This window comes from Tympanuchus pallidicinctus, unplaced genomic scaffold, assembly GCF_026119805.1.
Source record: "Tympanuchus pallidicinctus isolate F22 unplaced genomic scaffold, pur_lepc_1.0 scaffold4, whole genome shotgun sequence".
Lineage (NCBI taxonomy): Eukaryota > Metazoa > Chordata > Aves > Galliformes > Phasianidae > Tympanuchus > Tympanuchus pallidicinctus.
This window is the reverse complement of record NW_026294758.1, coordinates 38,021,813-38,044,605: the sequence shown is the minus strand read 5'-3', so window position 1 is coordinate 38,044,605 and position 22,793 is coordinate 38,021,813. Positions and strand designations below refer to the sequence as shown.

The window sequence follows — 22,793 nt, the reverse complement described above, 5'->3', positions numbered from 1 at the left end:
TTCTCCAATACATTTTGACTCCTGAAGTACAACAAGGTCATTCTAATGGCCTTGCAATTCTGACTTCTTCTGATCTGCTATTGTTTTTCTTCTGACTGGTATGCATGCTTTGCAGAGGATTGTTTCTGAGATACTTCCACATTGCAAAAACTAAAAACTGCAGTTACTTGGAAAAAAAAAAAAAAAAAAAAAAAAGAGCACAACAATTTCTATCATTGGGAATTTAAACAAAAAATGTTAAAGTTTTGGCAGAAAAAATTCCACATGCAACTTTACATACTTGCAGTGAATGACCGGTGCATAGGGCAGTTGAGGAAGTGTGTCATTTGTGCAGTGGTGAATAGGCAGTAGAAATACATGCCAGCTGCAGCAGACAATCACTTTCAAAATTCCATGTTATGTTGAGACAGAGATAGGCACACTGTAACAGAGATGAACACACTGTGAGTGTCCCATTTTATTTGTTTATTTATTTATTTTCCGGCTGCAGGAAAGAAAGAAGGATTTGAAAGAAAGAATTCATACATTCAGTTTCTGTTGGACAGAAAGCATGGGAAGTACGTTTTTATGTATGTCAGTTTTAAATCTGTAAGAACACTGAGGAAAGGAGATGATAAATAGAATGTCAATGTACAATAAGGAGTTAAAGCATTGGGAGTCTAGCCGAATGGCATCATAAGCTGGCTGTCGGAAAAGGAGACTGAGCAGCAAGCAACAGTACTGAATTCATTTATTATGAAACCAGTAAAGGATAGGAGAAGGAAAAGGAAAAATGAAGAACTCTAACCCAAACGTTGTCCTCTAACCACCTGTAGGCATCATGACAGAAGAAAAGTTTCATATTCTCCGTAGCACTACACAGGAAAAACATGCAATCTATACCTTTTTGGAGGAAGCCAAGCTGTCAAAGCTTGTAATCTTTTGAGATACTCAGTATCACACAGATATTTAATTGTGTGCACCCTGCTAGGATTAACAACGGAGGTCTATAATAAAAGAAAATCATGATTGTAATAGCTGTTCTGAATTTCCTTCTTCATCTGCTCAGTGTCTGTGATCCTATCAAAAATACATCTAGGTGCTTCACTTACGCAAAGGATTCTGAGACCACATCTTCACAGGTCACTGAAACTTCCTCAAGTGACTGTACCAGTTTGGACCAGGCTCTACTGTTTTCTATGTAGGATGGACAAAAAATGATTGCTGTTGATGCAAATATTGCATCTGGGACATATAAAGGTAAATTTTAGTGAAAGCATAATACTCAAGGTTAAGCTAATAAATAACATTTCCTTGGAAATTTACAGTGCAATATGACCTTCTTTCTTAGAAAATTTAGTCAGCAACTAGCACTGAGTTCTGGCTTCCTGTCTGTCCTTGCTCTGTTTTCTACATGCCTTCTCTGACACTGGATATGTTACATGAAATCCTGCTAAATTGATCTATGTGGTATATGACAAGTGGTGATACAAGCACAAGACACAGGAAACCAAAGTTCTGGATCAATGCAAACCTGAGGCATGAGCCCTCTAAAGCTCCCTTTTGTTTGCTTTCAGTGATTTACTTCTGTTTCAGTCATTGAATATTATCTCACTGAGGTTATAAAATTACTTGAGATTTCAGTCTTAAGTTTAGGACAATTTTTAATGTATATCCTGTTTTGTTTTGTTTTACTGAGATAATAGATATTATTTTTGCAGAGATGATCATTTTGGAAGTTATCCAGTGAGGATTTGTATTCTCATAGCTAGTTACTGACATTTGACAAAAGATAGATAAAATTTTAGACAGTCAGTGGCTACTAGTGTTAGCAGCAGCATTTGAGATACCCCTAAGCAAAGAGCCTGCTGTTACACATAATGTCCCTAACTTTGTATTGGGAAAAGAGTGCATGAGTCACTGGAAGTAAGAAGATTCATATTTTCTCCTAGACATGTCTTCTCTTTGCATGCTGTTTAAAGACTGAACTATATAAAACAGGATTGACATTATGTAATTACTTGCCTCTTACACTGTGCTAACTCAATTTGCCTTTCATTCCCAGGTATTTAAAAGACCATTATTTTCCCATCAGACTTTACTGTCTGCCAGTTAAAGCTTTAGATCGATGATGTGGAGAGGGAACTTTGTTATAAAAGGTTTCAGGTAGACATATTGAAAACATCTGTTTTGAATTGCTTTTCTTTCCTCTTTTTCTCTCTTCGTTCCTACATTGTTTAGCAGATATGACAGCGTCCCTGACATTTTTAATAAAGTTGCTATTTTTGTTTGGTTTTTTTAGTATTGTTTTGCAAAGCAAAACATTTGCGTCTGAATGCCAGATTTCCTTAATAGTAATTGCTAAGAAAGTAAGAGGAAAGACTTCTAACACTACAGGACTTTACATGTCTTTTGCCTTTTTTGATCTAAGAGCTCAAAACACACTGAATAGGAGGATGCTAACATGGGCTGCACCTAAGATAGATATCTGTAGCACATTGTTTTCCCTTTAGCTAGATAATTCTTGGTGGGACGCAGCTTTTTTGAGTCACACGATGAGAAGTCATTGGTGTCCAAGGGAACATGAGGTAGGGCTGGTTAATAATCAAGTGAATAGCCATCTGAGTTGAAAATTCTGGTGCTATCCATAGCTATTCACTGTCATCTTAAGTAATAAACGCCATGTTAGTAAGGTCTCTCTCTTGTACAATAATTTGAATTCGGGTCATTTTCTTTCTGTCTGTGTAGTTATGGAAAAGGCTGCTCTTTTGAGGTGCAGAAAATCACAGTAATTGCATTATACATGAGAACTATGCAAAGGGGCAGATGATGGAAAGTCATACAATTTCCCCCCACAGAAAAAGCATTTGTAGAGAAAAGAAAAATGGATAAAAAGATCATTTTAAGCAGACTTGAGTATACCACCCAATTAAAACATTTTTAATAGCAATGCCATTTTTGACAGCTATAATATGATTACAGTTCAGTATTTAAGAATATGACAGTATCTTCATACTTGACTTTAATAAGTAAAATTGTTCTGCTGTACCTTTCTTTTAGTTTTTTCAAGCAAATTCATTTAAATTTTTCAATCACAGACTCTAGAACAGAAACTCATCTGCCCTCAGACAAGCAGACTTGTCTGGTTTAGACAAGCATCAGATTTAATATTACAGGAAACACATATTTGATTATGATTTTTCAGCCAAATTCTTAGATTTCATCAGGTACCGTATCTCTATAGGAGACAGCAAATTTGCTTCTAATCATTTTATTGTTTTCAATAATATTTCTTTCTTTCTTTGTCTTCAGGAGAAGCATACCCAGCCCTAGGGTCACAGCATTACGATAGCTAAAAAAATTCCAGCAAGAGACCACTCTTCTACTGGTGTTCTCTTTCTCCTTACTCTTCTTTCTTTTGTATTGGCTGTACAAAAGGATTCTAAGATATACTATTTTGTTGGTGTGTCATAAACTATTTTTGTGATTCATTTGGTATTGCTGTTTCCTTTTATCCTGTAGATGGTGATAGGCTCTGTCAGTTGCTCAAACAGGTGAGGAGCTCTGAGTAAGGGTTCTTACTGTGTCTTAAGAACATGCCTGATGCATCAGTTCTAATATGCCATGCATATTTCCCCAATTCAAAAAATGTCCCCAAAATTCTGTTTGGTAAAGACATTTTACATTTCTCGGTCTTTACTGCTGTTTGAGGCTTAAAAGCTATTGTACCCTTCCTCAAGTGGCACATTTCTGTTGTATTTGCCATTCACAGATACTAACCATGATGTGTGTATAAACTGATAAACAAACTAATTCTGTTTCCCTTGTAGTTTTAACAACAAACATTGAACAGTTATGCTGAGAAAGCAATATTCTATTTAGTCCTATTGAAGTTGCAGCTATGTTCACTATTTTATCAGGAAAAAATATGACATACTTCAGGCAGAGTTTTTCTTAAAAAACATTCAAGAAGTTGCTTGCAGCTTGTATCAAATTATTATGCCAGAATAATTCATTCAGTCTTTTACCTTCATTCTGATACCATTTTGTTGATTAATTTTGTTGATTACTCAAAAATTTTCTGTGTGACTAATCCACAAACACATGGATCCAATAGTAATCACTGAACTGTCATATTCTGCAGAGGAGCTTTGGCACTTTATACAGGCTTACTGACTTCACCTCAAATTAAAATGCTCTTAGAAGACAGGTGCCAAAGCACCAAAATTTTGGGAGTTTCTTCAGTTTCTCTTCATTCCATTTCATGATGTCCTGGAGGACTTCCAAGATTGGTGCCACTACCTTTACCTTGTGTTTGGAGATCTTACAGAATACAGCAGTTTAAATAGCAACATAGTACTGGCTGGTGCATCCTCATCCTCCGTTACATTTCTATTGCCTGCAGCACACATGACTCTTAGTTAGTAATTTTTTATTATTCTTTTTTGAATTGTTGACCTGTGCATCTATTATTCACACGCCACACTTGCTAACAGAATCTTGTGCTATGGTTTAGTACAGTGACTTAAAAGCACTCACTCTTTCTGTCGAAAGTACAATCCTCATCTTCAGGAGTGCAAAGGAAAAGTGCTGACAAAGGTATTAAAGCAAAGTTCTGGGCTTGTTGTTTTAGAAAGGTTTGATGTTGTATTGTGTATTATTAATGAGCATGAGATTTGAGATTAGAAACCCAGCAGTGAAGCTTTCTTTGTGGCTGACCTTGTAACATGGCAGGCAATGTTCCCATTTGTAGAAGCTTATCTGAGTTTAATGTAAAGCATAAAATCCCCCTTCTCCCCCCAGCTGGATGTAACACAAATTCATGAAAAGTTCAAGATCCCTACTGAAACAATTCCGCTGTGTTTGTCATCTTGCTCCACTGTTTCCACTATTTGGACTAGGCAGACTAAAGGGGCGTGATAAAAGTGCTCTTCAAACGCAGCATTGCTGGCAACAAAATACAAAAGATACAATGCAGTCATATCTGAGACATTTTATTGTTTCCTTACATTAAAGTAGGTTTACAAAGACCACAGACTGAACAGTGCAACGTTACACAGGCTTCACTAATTTTTTGAAGGTGTGTCACTGGTGGAGAAATATTCTGGTCTTATTAGAATTCCAGCTAGACATTATAGAGTCTAATCCACAGAGTAAATTGTATACTGCATGGTATGGTGTAGTCAGAGTGCTTTATGAGGATAAAATCAAGAGGTTTCAGTTCATACTTTGTTTGAAGTATTGAAGACTAAGGCTTGTAGTGTTTATTACAGACTTTAAAATATTTCAGTTAATACTTTACATAATTACAAAACTTGTTTAAATCATTATGGTTTGGTTTTTATTTTCAAGACCAATTCAGTAAGAACAGGAAAATGTCTGGTTGCTTCTTCTGCTAGTTTACAAAGAACTGAAGTAATTTGCTCAGGAAGGAAAAAAAATCAACCTTGGATGATTTATCTTTGCTTTTCTTGAGAGTCACAGGCATGTGTAAGCTACAGCTCCCATTAACATTTCAGACAGTATGATCTTTGAACAAAACAACGATTCTCTTGCTCCAGAAAGTTCATTTATATATTTGTTTATTTTCCTTGTACACAAGGCACAAAGATTCAGGTGAGTGAATGAGGCTTGTTTAGAGGATGCATGAGGAGACAATCTTCAATTCTTATCAAGCTGTTGAGCCTCAAAAGTAAAGCCGTGCTAAATGATAAAATGTTTGTGTTTTTTTTTTTTTGCCTCTCTCCATCCCACATTTTGCACAGTAGTTCGACTGATGCTTTTCTTATGATGCCACTGTGCAAGGCCAGTGAGAGTGCACCAGAGTAAGTTTTTTCCCTTGGTCCAAACAGAACTCTTCCGTTACGATAACCACAAGCCCTCATGATGCTTAAAAATTGAGATCAGACAAAAATATCAATCTAGGGGAAGAAGAGATGCATTTAGACAGCTGACAGGATTATTAGCGTAACTATGGCTGTAAAAGAGAGACAATAACATACATAATTAAATATAAAATTATGTAGTATTGCAATAGGGGCAAGTGTTGCAAGATTTTTGTACAGCTATCATAAAAAATTATTTCTGTAATTGGCCAAAACGTGGGATGTATAGTTATTTACCATATGCAGATAGATAAATCTATTTTTTGATAGCTGGACTACAAAATCTGTACTCACACTATCAAGAAAAAGCTGAATAATTTAGATCAGCATGATTAAATATCAAAGAATTCCTACTTTTCAGAAAGTGACAAACAAGAGAATACCTATTGGTAGTTCTAATCATAGTAAAACTAACAATACATTGCTGAATCATTTAGGAGTGGGACATAACCTATTGTCTGAATCTATCCAGTGCTTCAAGTCTGTGGCAACCTGTGGATGCAAAGCGTTAGGTCCTTGTCCAGAAGTGCTGCAATTCATTACATGTTAAATGTAGAGTGGAAGAAAATGCTTTACCCAATATGAACTTTGGTGTTTTTTTCTGATGATCTTCAGTCATAGTAGAAGTATGTCTAATTGCTCTGCTTTTACAAAAGAAAGCTGCATTACTACAAAAATTTTAAGCATTCATTGCAACAGAATAGCTCTTTTGACTTTTGAGAGTAAGCATGGATCTTGCTTCAGACCTCATCTGAAGGCAATTTAGTCACTCATTGGTATTGGTACCAAATCAACTATATTTTGCAAGTTATTTTGATTGCATAGTTCTGAATATAGCATTACAAAGGATCTCAAGGAGTACTGCTGACGGCTTTGATTTCAAAAGAGCTCATTAAGTACATCTTTATGATACTGATAGTTACAGCCCCACTGGAAATAGTACCACTATGAAAATAGACTTGTAGAAATAATCAATAGTTCCACAGGTATAATAACTGACCCATATTTTCAGACAATAGTTGGTGGCAAACAATTCACTCCAATGCTAAAATCCAATAAGGAGAGATTGACATGAGATGTAATGTGAGGTTTGAAATCATGAACACCTGGGACTGTTGGTTTGCAAAATCAATAGCTTCCAATACTGATTATTTGATACTCTTACCAGGTAGTTTTGTGAACATCCAAATTGTAAAAGCCTAATATATTTGACTTAATTCTGGGATGTAGCCCTTATTTTCTCTTTATGTGTTCCGAAGAGATGTAGTATTCATTTTACAAAACAGACTTTTTATCAAGAGGAGCATATCACTTCTAGAAAAGTGGAATGAGAAGTGGTGAGACAAAAATTCACTCAGAACAAGTCTCCCATACACTGCAAGTTTTCACACTGCAGTTTAATAATAGACCAGCTGAAAGTCTGAGGTCAGCAATTTTCACTTGGTTCAGAGATACTATTTCCTACATGTCCATGATTTTCTTCAAATTTTGTATGGATAACTATGTAGTTCTCAGTTCTTAAAACTAATTCAGTGTGTTTCAGAGCTGTTAGAGGTCATATCAACAGAGGAAGTCTGTCACCCTAATGTTATAAGCTTCTCCAAAGATCCTTCTTTTCTGCACATAAAGGTATAGCCTCTCTTATCATTTCAGAAGTCCTTGAACTTAAAAAGCGCTGCATAGTGCACTAATTGACCTTTTCTGGCATGCTCTCTTTTATTCTCTTCACCCATTCTGATGGGGGAACTCTTCACTAGGTCTCAGAAAACAAAACAGAACAAAAAGGGAAGAACCAACACAATAACCTGCTACTTATTCTTTTGCTATGATTCCCCTATATATACAGCAGACCTGATTAAAGCCCCTAGAATCTATATACAATTGTATTGATTTTCTTTAAACCAGGAGGTAGCATCACCATTTTTGTATCGTTAGCTTGCAAGTGGAATGGAACTTGATTCACCTTGTTGAAATGTCTCCAGGGCTGTGGAGACTTAGATTTACAGATCACAAAACTTCAGGATGCAGTAAAGTTATTCTTTCTGTTCTGTATCACAAGGGAGGAAGGCCAACCTCCAAAAGGACATTTGCAAGGTGGATCAGAGCTTGCAAGGCGGAAGAATATACAAAGAAAGAGAGCAAGTGGCATGCTCATCTGATCACATTCCCCAAGGACAATACCTACTTCCTACAATAAAAGAGCAAACGCTTCATCTTTGAAATTGTGCAGGGCCACAAACCAGAAGAAGCTGCTTAGTTTCTTCCAACTTTGGAAGTTAAGACCTGGGGGCTGAATCCTACACAGCCATAACACTGTCTTCATTTATTTTTTTAACTACAGTGTAATGAAGGAATAAATGAGAAAGAGGACCTGACCTGCAGTTAATATAATTTGACTGATTTCTCTGACTTCAGCAGCTCTGCACCAGTTCACACCAAATCATGTTCTGACCTCATCCAAGCTTGTACATATATATACACTCATGTTTGTCATTCCCTTTGCTCCCCAGAAGCTGAATGCTTCTGTGATTTATTATTATTATTAATTAATAATAATAATAATAATAATAATAATAATAAATAAAGAAATAAAGAAATAAAAATCTGGAGCAAGAGAAAAATATTTCTGTCTGTGAAGGCATCTTGTGCCTGCTTTTAGCAAGAGTAAAGTGGCCACGTAGAAGTGAATCCCACTGTGCCTGCTTGATAATCCCCATGTTTATTAGTCCCTAAAATGATGGCAAGATTACCGTTGATCTAGCCAAACCATTTTGACCAGGGTTATTACATAAAGCAGATTTTATGTACAGCAGCTGGAGGACTCCATGAACCATCAGCATGACTGGGATGGTTCCAGAAAATGGTGTCCTCAAGTGTTCACAGTCCTAAGAAAAACCTGCAATATCTAATAAGTTTCCTTTTTCTGTTTGAATACCTTCATTGATCAGTAGTATTGTGTTTGTTTCTTTGTTTTTTCACTCTAGTACAATAGTCAGTGTCTGCAACAACTTCTGTTGTTAATTTTCTTTCTAAATCACTTAATCCTGTGATTGTGTGTTACAAGATGCTTGAAACGGCTAAGCAAATTGGATTGATGAAAGAATTAACTGCTAGGATGTTAAGGAATAAGATTGTATTTCATAACATTAATTAGTCTCACATTCTTGCCTTCCTTTATCTTAAAAATATCTCTCCCAAACAATTAAAAAAAAAAAAAAAAAAAAGGCAAGTAAGTATGTGTTAGCCTGCTATTCAAATTCTCTTTTAGTTCAGGCCAAGCTCATAAGAAAACTTTCTGGTCAAAATGCAGCTAGAAATGCATGGAAATCAGAGCTTGCAGGACTCTACCCTATAAATGAGTGGAGTTATCATTCTATATTTGTTCAGTTCTTGTAGTTGTATTTCAGTATCACTTTTTCAGCTGATAGTCAGTGGAATATATTTCTACCAGTGCAAAGTATTTCAAAGTACGTTCTGTCATTGTATTTTTTGTAAGAGTTTAAATATTGCCATTTTCTTCTGGAACCAACAACTTCTGAGTCCAAATTCTGGCTTCATAAATGCTGATGGAGGCAGAGCACCCCCTGAAAAACAAACAAGACTGCAATTTACTTTTAGGCTGGTACTCAAGTGATAATTCTCAGCTTGAAAAGCAATGTATGTGGAGTTGTTTCTCAGCACTGATTTCATGTTAATTCCTCCATCAGAAAGGTTTGTAATATTTGGCAGGACTCTATTGATTTTTTTACTCAGGCAGAACTAATTTTCAGTTACACAAATTAGAGAAAGGGATAGAAAGAAAAAAAGAATAACCCCCCCAAAAAAACCTTAAATGTTGTTCATTTCTTTTGGCCATTTCTTTGATCCATGTTTTTTATCTGTAAGTGGTGTGTCTAATAGGGAGCTGTAATATATTATGGAACAGTGAGACATAGAAATCTTGTTAGGCAATCACTGCTTGAGCAGAAAGAGATGCTGTTGCAACAGGAGGAAAATTATACACCAATTATTTATCCAGTTGAGAAATATTATGCCCCATAACATCAAAGACTTCCACTTATAAAATAGTAAAGAGAAGGCAATTCCTACTTTTTTAGCAAGCCAGAGAATTTTTATTCATCTGAAACACAGCAAGTCAAAAGTTTGGTATCTTGTTTAAGATTGTAATCCCACAGCGTCACGTGTATCCTACGTGACTGGTGCTAGGAACAGTCATGAAAAAAAATAGCTCTGTAATGTTTATGTAGATTCAAATGAGTTGTTATAAGTAATTATCTCATCCTGTTTCTTATTATCCTTCAAAGAATTTTTTCTTCATTATTGGAAAAATGTTTTTTTCAGGCTGCCTATTCCCAGCTCATGTGTTTGTTTGTTTTCTGTACTTCTCCTAGTCTTTAGTAATCATCCTTATTTTCATAAACTTTGGAACCCTCTCCAAGTTTTTCCCTTTGCATCAGAATCTTTTCTGTGTCTGATTAGAACAAGCACTGAAAGCAAAGTCTGAGACAGTAGCAATTCTGAACATCTTATTTCGGTAGTAGGTAGGAACAATGTGTCAGCCTTACTGTGTCTTGAAAATGAAGTCCTCTCTGTTTCATCTTTGGCACAAATTCCAAGGGAATGAATATGCAGAGCTAGCAGAACATAACTGCTAAAATCTGAATCATCTCTTATTCCAACAAGTACTTTATGCAAAAGGTTAGGACATGAGAAAATTGTGTAGCAAGGAAAGATCACCTTAAAATGAAATAAACCAGCCTCCTAGCAAAAATGCCTGGGAATGTATAACAGGCAGGTAAAGGATATTCTTTCAGAGTGCAGAGATCCCACGAAGACTAATGTGTTAGCTGTCTTGTAAAAGCATTATCATTTTATGTCTTGCTTTCTTTTGCTTTCTTTTTGACAGAAAGCTTGTGTAAAACTTGTGGTGATTTGTGTTTGTCTATATCAGCCGCTGCATAATAATATGCATGCACATACATATATGTATATATAACGATGTAATCCCAGGCAAAGGTCAACATGGGAAAAGAGCATTGTTCTAGGCTCTGACCAACTGTATTAGAGGCTTCATAATAAAATAAAATTTTCATGCCCCTAGAACCTCTGACTTACTCCTACATTCCCTAAAGAGGTGCACAAGCCAAGGTCACCTAGAATTCATTTGACGTTACTGCAATGCAATGGTTGTCCAAGAGGTGAATTTCAGTCATGTCTGTCACATAGTGTCTAAAAACACTGTGAGCAAATTAATATTTTATGTATGGATACACTTAGATATGATACATGCATTATGTCACAAGGTGTTTTTTTTAATCAGTAATAATTTGCAGCCTTATCTCTGCTATTCTAATTTTGCATTTTTAATATGCAATTGAAATGAAAGCAACTAATAGCAAAGAAAAACTGAGATTTATGTTCTGAATTTCCAGAAAGTAAGTATTATTTTAAAATGACTGGGCTGGAATAAGAAATGTGTTCTATGTGAAGACAGTAGCAGAAGAAAATATTTTACACAGTTCCTCAAGCAGTTTTCCTCCCTTCTTTAATGAAATGGAACAGCCTATGCCTTTAGCACTTCTTCCCTTAATCTTGTTAATACAGTCTGTTAAGACTCCACTTTTGCAGCAGCACAGGTGTGACCACATAGAGAATACACTTCTGCACCTAGGTATCTTATTTATTTACTACAAAATGTGTGATGTTCAACACAGAACAAAAACTGAGGCAACTGGTGAGTTCAAATATTTTCCTTCTTACTTTTTTAACAGTCTGAGGTATTCCCGTGAAGAATAAATAGGGAAATATTAATCACACCATACCAAATCTATCCTTGAGAAAACTCCTCTTTTACTAAGATTAATTCTTCCTACTGTGTTAAAAAATGGCAGATTAAAATGGTACGTAGACAGTTGGGAAGTATAACATTTTTCAGGCTGCAACAGATGCAAATCCAGGAATATCTCCAGCTGATTTCATTGCTTTTCAAAAGATAGAGCAAAGATTTAAAGTAAAAATGTGTAAAAGTGAAGATCCATAGTGGTTATAAAAAATATGATAAAATTCAAGAAATTCTGAGCAGAGAACACTTCTGAGTGATTTCAGACTGAAATCACTTTTATTGTTTGATTGTTGTCTATATGCTTTATCATTGTACCTTGTAGAAGTTATATTGTGCCTAAAGGGTGGGGGAAGGTATTGTAAGGAAAGAAATTCAGAAAAGTGGATGGGAAATTATTCCTTTGACTGTGATGACTATTACGTAAAGTCGCAGGCAGTGTAAGTTAGATCCTCTTTTTACTGCACTTCTGCAATTCCACTCAAGTGTCTTGAATTACACCAGATTTACTTACTGCTACTCAGAACCAGAATTTTTACCAGTAGAAACACATTTTGCCATCTGTTCTTCCTCTTTGGCCCCTTCAGCCTGATGATCTTCTATTTGAAAGAAGAAAAAAAATACAGAGAGAAAGTAAAAGCAACTCTCACATTTTTAAGACAACTTTTGCTAGCAAATCATATTCATTAACAGAAGACATAAACTATGCTTATGTATTCTTCTCTCTCAACTTTTCGTTGAGCATTACAGTTAGCTATTTTGGCAAGAAAATTTAAGCTCTGACACACTTCACATAAAAAGCTGAATTAATTAGTAGTTTTTCAGGACTGAAAATTTGCAATATATTTAGCTTACTAAAATTTTGTCAGTTTTAGTTTTAGTTTCTTAAATTGCACCATATCTTGTAGTTCACCAAAGTATTGTTAGTCAAAGTATATGACTGTAATAGTCAAATCAGAATTAATTTTCCTGAAGATACCTTGCTTAAGTCATTCGGAAAGTAAACTATTTTTAATTGCAATTGATTGATAGATTTTCAGAGATTCTAAGAATGAAAAACTTCTAGAGAAATAGGACTTCTGAAGCTCAAAGAGGAAAAAAAAGGCACAGATGTTGACAAAAATCTCACTTGTCAAGGTGCAAAATAACCTCTTGTGCTTTCCTTCATTCTGATTTACTATTCTCACACCTTAGTTTGTGGTCCATACTGTGCCATGATTAATTATATACTTCTTTGCATCTTATTGCTGGACTACCTTATGTGCTGTGCTTAATTTTCAGGATTTGATAAAGGAAAACACCAAAGACTAAATATAAAGAAATTTAATTATTGTGACATTTACTTCCTACAATAAATGATACAACTATAATAATTCATACTGGAGATTGTACATTTGGGGAAATGAATAGTCAGTTACATATTTAAATCATTTTGCCATCATGCATACCCAAAGAAATATAGAGTGGTATTTAGTTAGTTACAATAATGTGGTATAGGCCATCAGCTATGTTAATCAAATAATGTATCAGGCTAATTGATAAAGCATAAGTAATATTTTATTCTATGTTTGGTTTCCACAGCACAATACTTACAATATGATGTATATTCTCATTTTGCATCATTCTTGGATGTGAATATTTTTGTATGTCTTCTCACTAGCTTCATTACACATAGAAGGAGGGAAAAATGTTGAAATTAAAATTTTCCAAGTATATTAGTAACTACTGAGCATATTTTAAAAATACTTGTAAGTCATTTTAAGTAATACTTCTTTATGTTGTAAAGTAAAATGCCACGCTTGGGTACAGTGTCTTTGGAGGTATTATTATAGGTAGCTCTAACAATTGTTTATATATAAATACATGTATTTATTTTTTGAAGGTCCATTCTGAATGTAGACGTTATGGAACTTTCTATGTATGCTACAGCATGCAGTTATTTCTGGGCTTTCAGGTGCTTTTTTATCCCTACTAAGGTTGACATTTTAAACATGGCTTTTTTTCCTGTGAAACTTAACATGGCAGTAGTTACCTGCGTGCGTTTTAGCTTTGAAATTCTTTAAATCTCAGCCTCCCTTGTTAACTTTTCCATTATTTTGTTTAGAAAAAGTAGACCATACCTGAGACCTCAGTGAAAGTCAGCATATGTTTGAACATCCAATACTACTGAATGTTCAAAAAATGAAGGAATACTCAGTTGTATAAGTGATGAGCTGCTGTGAAAGGTAAAATACTTTTCTATGTTCTAAGTGTCGTATAGAGATTTTTCTGTTTCTATCATATTTTTAATATATTTCTGGTAGCATTGAACTTAAAAATTTCCAGAAATAATGATGTAGTCACTACTTGATTCTGTTCTGTTATTTTACGTGCTTACAAAGGAAAAATTCTCTAAGTTCTCTGAGCATTCCAGAATTTGTAAGAAAATTTTGCATGTGGTAAAATATTAGAAACAGAATATTCAAGAAGTGGGATGATAGAAGACAGTTCTGACCCAGGTGGCAATTTCTCTGAAACTACATGCTTTGTAGGTCCAGAAGCTCTGATCTGTGTGCATCCACAGAGTGAACAACCTTCTTAAATCCTTAATCATATGCACTTCACTATAATATTGCACTTCTATTGCCCATCCCATAGGATGTTGCTGTTGTATTGCTGTGCAGCCGTGGTGCTGCTGCATATTTTTCTCCCCTTATCAGCACAAGTGCTTGGGAAGCAGTTCAGAAGATAAGCAGCAGTAAAGGAGGAGTTAAATAAGATTATACTTGAAGCCTCCTGTTATACTGAGGCTGGCTTCAGTCAGTGGTTAGTGGCACTTGAGTCATGAATACTGAAAATGCTGAGGGCCAGTTGTTTCTGCAGCCTGCACTGTACAGTAGTCCTCCTTTCTCTTCATCATCATGTGGTCATGTGAGAAGGATAAGGTTGTGTGATCTCACATCCTTAAAACACAAACCTTTCTGAGCCCGTTCTCTGCAGCACCTCTATGCCTCATGGCTTTATACCTGCATACTGCTGATCTTTTTATATGTAACACGTGTAAAAAATGAGGTGTTGAGCACTACACTAAAATTTCAACCCACTCTCAATGGATGAAATAGACCATCAATATTTCTTATGCCACCTGGGCTTTCACTTGCAAAGTCCATTGATCCATTTATTCAAGTGAAAAGAAAAAAAAAAAAAAAAAAAAAAGTGGATTGATGTCTGAAAAAAGTAAACATAAGTAAGGGAAGAAAAGAATTGTTTCTGCTAAACTGCTGCAATATCATAAAGCATGTAAGGGAAACACCCACTAATTATGACAAATAAGTTGTCAAAGTTACGTGTGCTTCTGAAAAGAACTGTGCATTCAACGTATTGTCTGTTTAAGCTGCTATTTTTTGAATAAGTGCATATTTGTTCTTTAGAGAATTGCATAGAAAAACATGGTCATCACTGCTCAAATAACCATCCTGACCAGCTTATATAAACACTGTCTAAAGCTGCTAGAGATTATTTGCAGAACATTGGATCTGATGAGCTCAAATTGAAGATAGCTTGGGTAGTATAATATTTGGGATTACCATAATAATCTCTTTAGGGAAAGTGTGCAGTATCAGCAGAACCATTGCTTGAGTCTTTGAGGGAAGTAGAAACTGTACAGTAATAAGTCTGCATTTATTATACACTTAAATCTTTCCCTGAAAATAAGGCAAGTTTCTGAGCTCTCCAGAGGGCCTAGGCTAGGGTTCTGAGTATTTAATTAAATATCTCTGATTTGAACTCACCTAAGAAGTCCAAACTGTTGGCTGGCAATTTGCTTTTTGTTGCATAGTAACTTGTTTCACTGTAACATCATCCTTTGAAGTTACGCATGTAATTTCCATGCAAATGAGTTACTGGGAAAAGAGTTCATAGATTAATATAGAAATGTCCATCAGATTTGCAGAGCACAAGGTGAGTTGTCAAAGTTTACCAGGCCTTTGAGCCTTTGTCACCTCGCTGAGCACAGCTACTCAGAGGTCAGACTTTGAGCTGTAGACTGCAGCAGAGGAGTTAATTTTCATATTTTTGAATTTGGGTACTAGGCTGTACCTGGTCTTTGCTTTCCATCACTGCCTTGCACAGTATACAAGGGGTTCTACTTACCTTCTGCTGCCTCTCAGCTTGAGAACCAGACAGCTTCCCAAATGCTCCAACCACTCTGTCTTAAAATCATAAATTCTGCACAAAACAAACACAAAAACAAAAAAGCTACAAATAACTGATAATCCATATTACATGTATATCAATTCTACATTGTGTCTGTACTCTTAAAACCCTTATGGTTCCCTTGCTCACAACCATCTTCGTTCCTCAGAGAATCATCCAGCATTGCACATCTTGCAGCTTTTCTAGTTGATTAGCATAATGAAATTCTGCTTTTAGCAATTATTCTTAACCTGCCTTGAGCCTGAAGTTTTTTGCTCCTATTTCAGGTGAGATAAAAAGCTAAAGACCCAAAATCTTTTTTTTTTTTTTTTTTTTTTTTTTTTTTTTTTTTTTTTAAAGAAAACATCTTTTGGTCTAATAGATAATACATCTGCCTAAAAATCTCCTCAATACACTCAAACCATCACAATATAACAAACAATTACTATTCATAAATTTTTAAATAATACTGCTAGATCCATCGTAGTTGCGCTTAGGAAAGAAAATAAAGGACATTTGAACAAAAGCAAGGTGTTTTTTTTTAATCTGTTGTTAATAAGAAAATGTCTTACTGTATGTTTTTTATTTTCCTTGTAATTTCATCTTCTCAATTAAAGACAATAAGCAGAGACAATTTTTTCCAGGTTTGTTTCAAAATTGGTATGTAGCAAAAAAAAGATACAGAAAGATCAGACAAGCAGTCTGGATATTGCCTTTAGCTCTAAAGCAGCCGTAATCGTGTGAACTCATATTATTTCATCTGCCTATTTCAAAGCATTAGACAATGGTCTGTAAACACTATTATGATCATGGTAGAAACAGATACAAAATGTCATCTGAAATACAGATCCATAGTTTGGTTATAAATATTTTTCTACCACACATGAATCCTGCAAAAAGGTTGATATACGGCAAGTCATTTTCAAACTTCAAAACATTTGTCTATATACATTGTAATGATGTCTTCTAAGGTATTATCCTGACTTTTCTGTCTAAAAGAAAATTTAAGTCATGCAATAGGGATACATGTTCTAACTGCATTTTAGTTTTATTCATTGAAAAAAAATTTTTTTTTCTTTAAGTCTTTTTTTTTCTAGTACTTTTTAGAATAGGCATGCATTAAAGGCCTGAGTTGATTTGCAAAATGAACTGAAGTGCAAGTCTGTGCTTTTCTTTTTAGTGAGGTGGGGATTTTTTGTTTGGGGGTTTGGAGTGTTTTTTTTTTTTCTTCCTGGTGCATCATATGAGAAGAAGAAGAAAAGAAAATGTGTGACAAAGAAACCTTCCCTGTCACACTGATTATAAGCTAAATAAACTTCATCTGAGACTGTGAGACCATGAAAGAAATCAAACATGACAAGTGTGAGGATTTATGGGAAAAACAATTTTTTTAGCAGTAATCTATCACTCTGCTATTTTGAGTGATGATCTATCAGTTTTCTTAATATCCAACAGCCAGGACTACTACTTTTCTTGAAATTCTTGATAAGATCTTACAAACCATGTACAGACCAATTCTACCATGTGTACTCCATGAGACGTACAGCTACATAAGAGTTGCTGCCTTTGGGGTATCTCCATGTTCCATGTATAAACAGTAGGACTGGCAGATTTGAAAATCATCAACCTTGCAGTAATGCACTGGGCTGGATGGACCCAGCAGTATTCATAGATGGCATCAAGCCCAGGGTCCAGACTTGTATATCTCACTGTGTATTAAATGCTTTGATTTTACGAAGCAGAGTGAATTCCATCATGTCTGCTCTAATGGGTCATTTGTGGTATGGTTGACAGCAAACAAGAAGCTACAGAGATAATTAACATTAGCTAGTATTAATAAGCTTACTTAAATGTTGTTAATGATGTAGCTCTCACTGCATGAAGTACAGCAGAGGCTGGAAAATTAACTAGTATCCTCAGCTGCACCTAAAGTCTTGCTGTAGCCACAGAATAGTTAATTTGGTGGCAAAAATACCAAGTTCTACTTGGCAAAATTTCCATGCAGTGAAAGTTTCTATTGGTGGTAATACGGAAGGAAAAAAACTTGTCATAGATGCCAGGATGGAAAAAGAGGGAGAACTAGCAACTAGAAAAGAACAATTAATGTATTTGATTTGAATCATCAGGGATAAAAATATGAAAGACCTCTAAGTCAATTTGTCCTTATTTTTCAAAGAACTCCCTTTGAGATTTTTGAGAAATCTTAGACTGTGAAGGAGCAAATTTTTTTAAACCACCGGTGCTCTGATTAGCTTTGAGATTTCCACATGTGATTCCTCCTGGATCAACAAATTATGGAGAGGATTTCTTCTTCAAAGTTTGCTCTCAATACATGTTAGCATGCTTTTTTGATCAGGAACTAAATATTAAAAGCCTAGGTTCTTGCTTTTTTTGTTTTTTCTTTTTTTTTTTTTTTATTCCTTGAAACAAAAGCTACAAGTCTGACAGATTATAATCCTGTTTCTGCTGAATGAAGTTCCTTATATATTTAACTGAGATCCAAGCTTTGTTTTTTTTCTTGTCTGACCACCTGTACATGTAAACGGTAGTCCACATAATTATACTGTAGACCTATTAGTTGCCCTGTGGAGTTTTTATTTTGTTTCATGAGGAATTCAGCAAATAATTGTGTAACCTCTTGATTTATTCCCAATTTCACCAAAATAACAGTTCTTGAAACTTGGTTATTGCCCTACTTTTAAAAAAATGAATTTTGTGTTAGTGAGTGAATTTTTGCTCATAATGAAGAAAAAAATCTTTAATCCTTTTTCTCTTGGGGCAACGTATGACAGAATAGCAAATGTTTCATATTTAAAGGGTTCATTTTTAAATGTATGAGATTTTGTATTTACTTCCTTAATAGGATTCTGCTCTTCCTGTTCTCCTGTGAGAATGAACTATGTTTCAGGTGTAAACACAGTGTGTGCGGATTATTAATACTTGTCATGTAGAATTGAATAATTTTCACTCTGGCTTTCCAATTTGTAGGATATCATATAAACTTACAGGAAGTTCCCAGACTCAGTGAACTTAAACCCTAACTATAAAGTAGGAGATGAATACCACAGAGAGGAAGGACGATCATGTGGTACTGATGTGCAAAGTTAGAATTGGTGATAAGAAGCAATCACGATGTAGCATGTATCCAAACGTTATTAATGGTTTGGATGATAGTGGTTTTGCAGACTTTTATTGAGTGATACATCTCAAGACAGGATGAAAACTGAATGTGCTTGCTGAAAAATTGAACAAATGGACACTTGAGAACCTGTGTTATTGCTTGAAAAAGGCAGAAGCTGTTATTCTTACACAAATTATGAAAGTAGAGGGTAAGAAAGCAAGTGGAAAGACTTCAATAGCACAGATAAGTAGTTTTGCTGTTATACTTCCTCATTTTTGGAAGAAAGTAAGTTGTTTCCATATGCTGCTGAAAGTAATCATTATGGCAGCTTCACTGTCAGTTAGTTCCCTTTTTACTTCAGTATTCAGGTGTCAGTACTGAATCAATGTATTTTATTCTTATGAGGATTTCAGAAGTGAGCTACTCACCTTATTGCATATATATATGAGAACGATATTCAGTTCCCCAAACTGTTGGCCTGAGAAGAGAAGGAAAGAAGAAAAACAAAGCAGATTTATAGTTGTCTGAACAAAGATACAATGTGAAAATATGTAGTAGTCCCTGACAATCATTAAATCTGCAAAAGAAACCTGGTACAGTGGGTGTTAATTACAGTAATTCAAGATGTTTTGGGGAATACAGTGTCTTCTTTTTCATCCACCCTGTACAACTAATCACTCTAGTTTTCTGTTACAAACCTTTAAATTGTTCTGCTGTCTTATGAACAAAAAGAAATGCCTAGCAGACAACAGCAGTCTACTTTTCCAAACTTCCTCAAATGCTTTCTCTGTACTGAAGATACTGCATTTTCTGTGAGCTTTCTATGGAGCTTTGGTAGCAATTTTCTAGAGATCCTGTACTTACTAATTTATAGAATGGTTAATTTTGAATAAGAGTTTGAATTAATTGATGAATCACAAGCCCGAAGTATTTATTTCATATTAATTGAAATACAGAGCCATCATATTTAGTGACCTGATCTAGAAATATTTATCTCTAGTGTAGTGCTTGTAATTGCAAGTCACGTATGGAATTATTGATTGCTCGCAGTAACGAGCACTTTGCTAAATGCAATGTGTGTCACAGGATCAATACTTCTGTCTCTGTTCCTATCACTTACAAACAGTACATGCAAGTCACATTAAAAGTACCTTCAAACTGTTTTTATTTTTTTCTTCCCTTGTCATTACTTTTCCTGAAGATCTCCTCATCTTGTCACAATAGTCTCTGCTTCTGACATTGACAAATGTCTTTGAACTTTTCAGCAGTGCCAGATCCCAGAGCCTAGCCATGCAACCTCCATATGACTCTCAAGCAGAGACCTGTGAGCAGTGGCTTCAACTGTCCTCAGAAAAAGCAGTACCTGGGGATGCATGTTGAAATGTTCTAATTACTGCAGTGGGGATAAGGAACAGAAAATTTTAAATGAGATCAGCTTGGCAAAATTACCAAGAAGCTGAGGCTATATTCTATGCAGTTTCCTTTGTTTTTACGTGCTATGCTTGGATGGCTTGTGCATATTAGCTTCTTAAGAAAGAAGTAAATCTACCTCTCTCGGTCTGCAAAAACAAAACAGGATATAGACACTAATCCAAAAACTGTGGATGACACAGAAAATTGCATTTCTAAATATGAACTTTCTTAAGCTCAAGGGCGGTCAAGATTTTTGCCTGGGTTATCTCCACCCAAAATACATGAACAACAAATTTTGTTTTCCTACAGTAAAATTCATATTATCCATCCTGACTTCTGGGCAGTTGAAAAAACTGGTTTGATTGTCTAAGCTAATATTTATTTTTCCTAGAAACATGGTTGATTAGAGAAAGTATCTCAGGAAAGTGAGCTGACAGTGGGAAACTGAAGTTTCTTAGATCATCCATAAACGACCCTCATTCCTCCTTCCTTTGGGGTATGGTGTTACAGGGGAATAATTACTGACCTATACAGAAGAGACCTATTAATGTTCACCTTTAGTGTTTACCTACACTAGGTAATTTCTATGGAATGGGGAATGCGGTGTACCTTTCAGTGGAGAATGTGATGACTCTGTAGGATTGTTCTGAAATTTGGTTGTTTGACTTCAAGGTGGTAGGAAGGAACTCCTAGAAAACTGGTCTCCTGAAAGGAGTAATAAATAGTATGGACAAAATCAAGATTGTACCGTTATAACATCCACAACACAACGATGCTTAGCATATCTTATTTAGTGCTGTCGTTTATAAATAAATTTTCTCCAGCATTTGTAGACTTTTTGTGTGCCAACAGATTTGAAACAGGATGCTTGTTTTAGGATCAATATCTGAATTATTATCTTGTTTCCCTGACTAACAATCTATTTTGGAGTTGAACATACTCAACCGATGGACTAAGGGTTAGCAACTCTTGTCCTTAAGAGGACAAGACTACCCCCATAGGAATCCCCCCTAGCATGCAAGATCTCAGCAGAGCTGCCCAAGTATTTGATGAGTAACTAATGTTGCAGTGAACTGTGGATACTGCAATCCTGAATATGGAACATATTGTTTTGGTTTTAGTTGGGATTGAGTCAATTTTCTTGATAGCAACTGATGTGATGCATGTTTTCAATTAGCGATGAAAATAATGTTGATAACACACCAATGTTTTGTTTGTTGCTGAAACCTGCTTGCACTGAGCAAAAGAATTCTCTACTTCTCATGATGCCCTACCAGCTAATATGGATAGGTGTCTGCAAGAAAGTGGGAGGGAACATGACCATTACAGCTGACTCCAACCTAGCAAAGTGTCCATGCCATACATATAACATTGTACTTAGCAATAAACGCTGGAGGAAAAGAAGTAGTAGGGGTAGATGTTAGGAGTTTTGTTGTTTACATTCCCAAGCAACCATTACATATAATGAAGAAACGCTTTCTGGAAGTGGATAACATCTGCCTACCAGTGGGAGGTAGTGAATGAATTATTTTTCTTTGCTTGCATATGCAGATTTTGCTTTACATTTTTGCTCTACCTTTATCACAACCCATGAGTTTTCTTGCTTTCTTTCTTTTTATTCTCTCCTTTATCCGACTAGTGAGCAAGAAGCTCTGTGATGTTTGGCTGCTTACTGGTGTTAAACCACAAGCAACATCTACCAGTAATAATAAGCAAGCATGATAGCTCCAAGTCAAGAAAGAATTGAGGAGAACAAATTACTGGAAAGAAAACAGAGTTTTTTTTCTCTTCAGTGCTTCTTACTAGAATCAGGCAAAGTCCCACCATACAGGGTGTGTGCTCTTACACTTTAGACAACGGAAGCTCACAAGATTCTAAGTAACTGAAGGAAGAAAATAGCTATTTGCTTAAATAAAGTAAAAGAAAATATATATTAAAAAATAGCAATTTCCTAATTATTTGGTTTATAAAAGGATCTGAAACACATTCGTACACCAACATTTTCAGATAGCACCTGTCTCTCCCATCACACAGTTACTGTGTACTTAATCTCAGTCTGTGGGTTTTACCTACCTCTGCTCTGATTCTGAAGCAAACAGTTTGAACTGGATGAGAGATTAAGTGGTCATTTACAAGTTCATCTCTGCTAGTGAGACTGTTATCTTTGTACATTTTTAACCCATAATCTGAAGGATATAAAAACTTCATCGTGTCTACAGGTCTGAAAAATGCATCAAAACATTCCACATAAAACCACCTCAGCAAAATGAAGAGTAAAGTAATGAATATTGTAAAAGCATAAGCAAGAAAAATCCAGATAATTATTTAGATCTCTAATGCTTGTCATTAGCAACAATGATGATGAAATTAACAAGTAAAAAAA

At 35.3% G+C, this 22,793-nt stretch overlaps 1 protein-coding gene across 1 annotated transcript in view; it reads left to right on the top strand.

Moving 5' to 3' along the window:
* RORB (RAR related orphan receptor B) overlaps positions 1-22,793 on the top strand; it is a 133,643-nt gene that overhangs the window by 73,018 nt on the left and 37,832 nt on the right. The gene's annotated exons all lie outside the window — the stretch shown is intronic.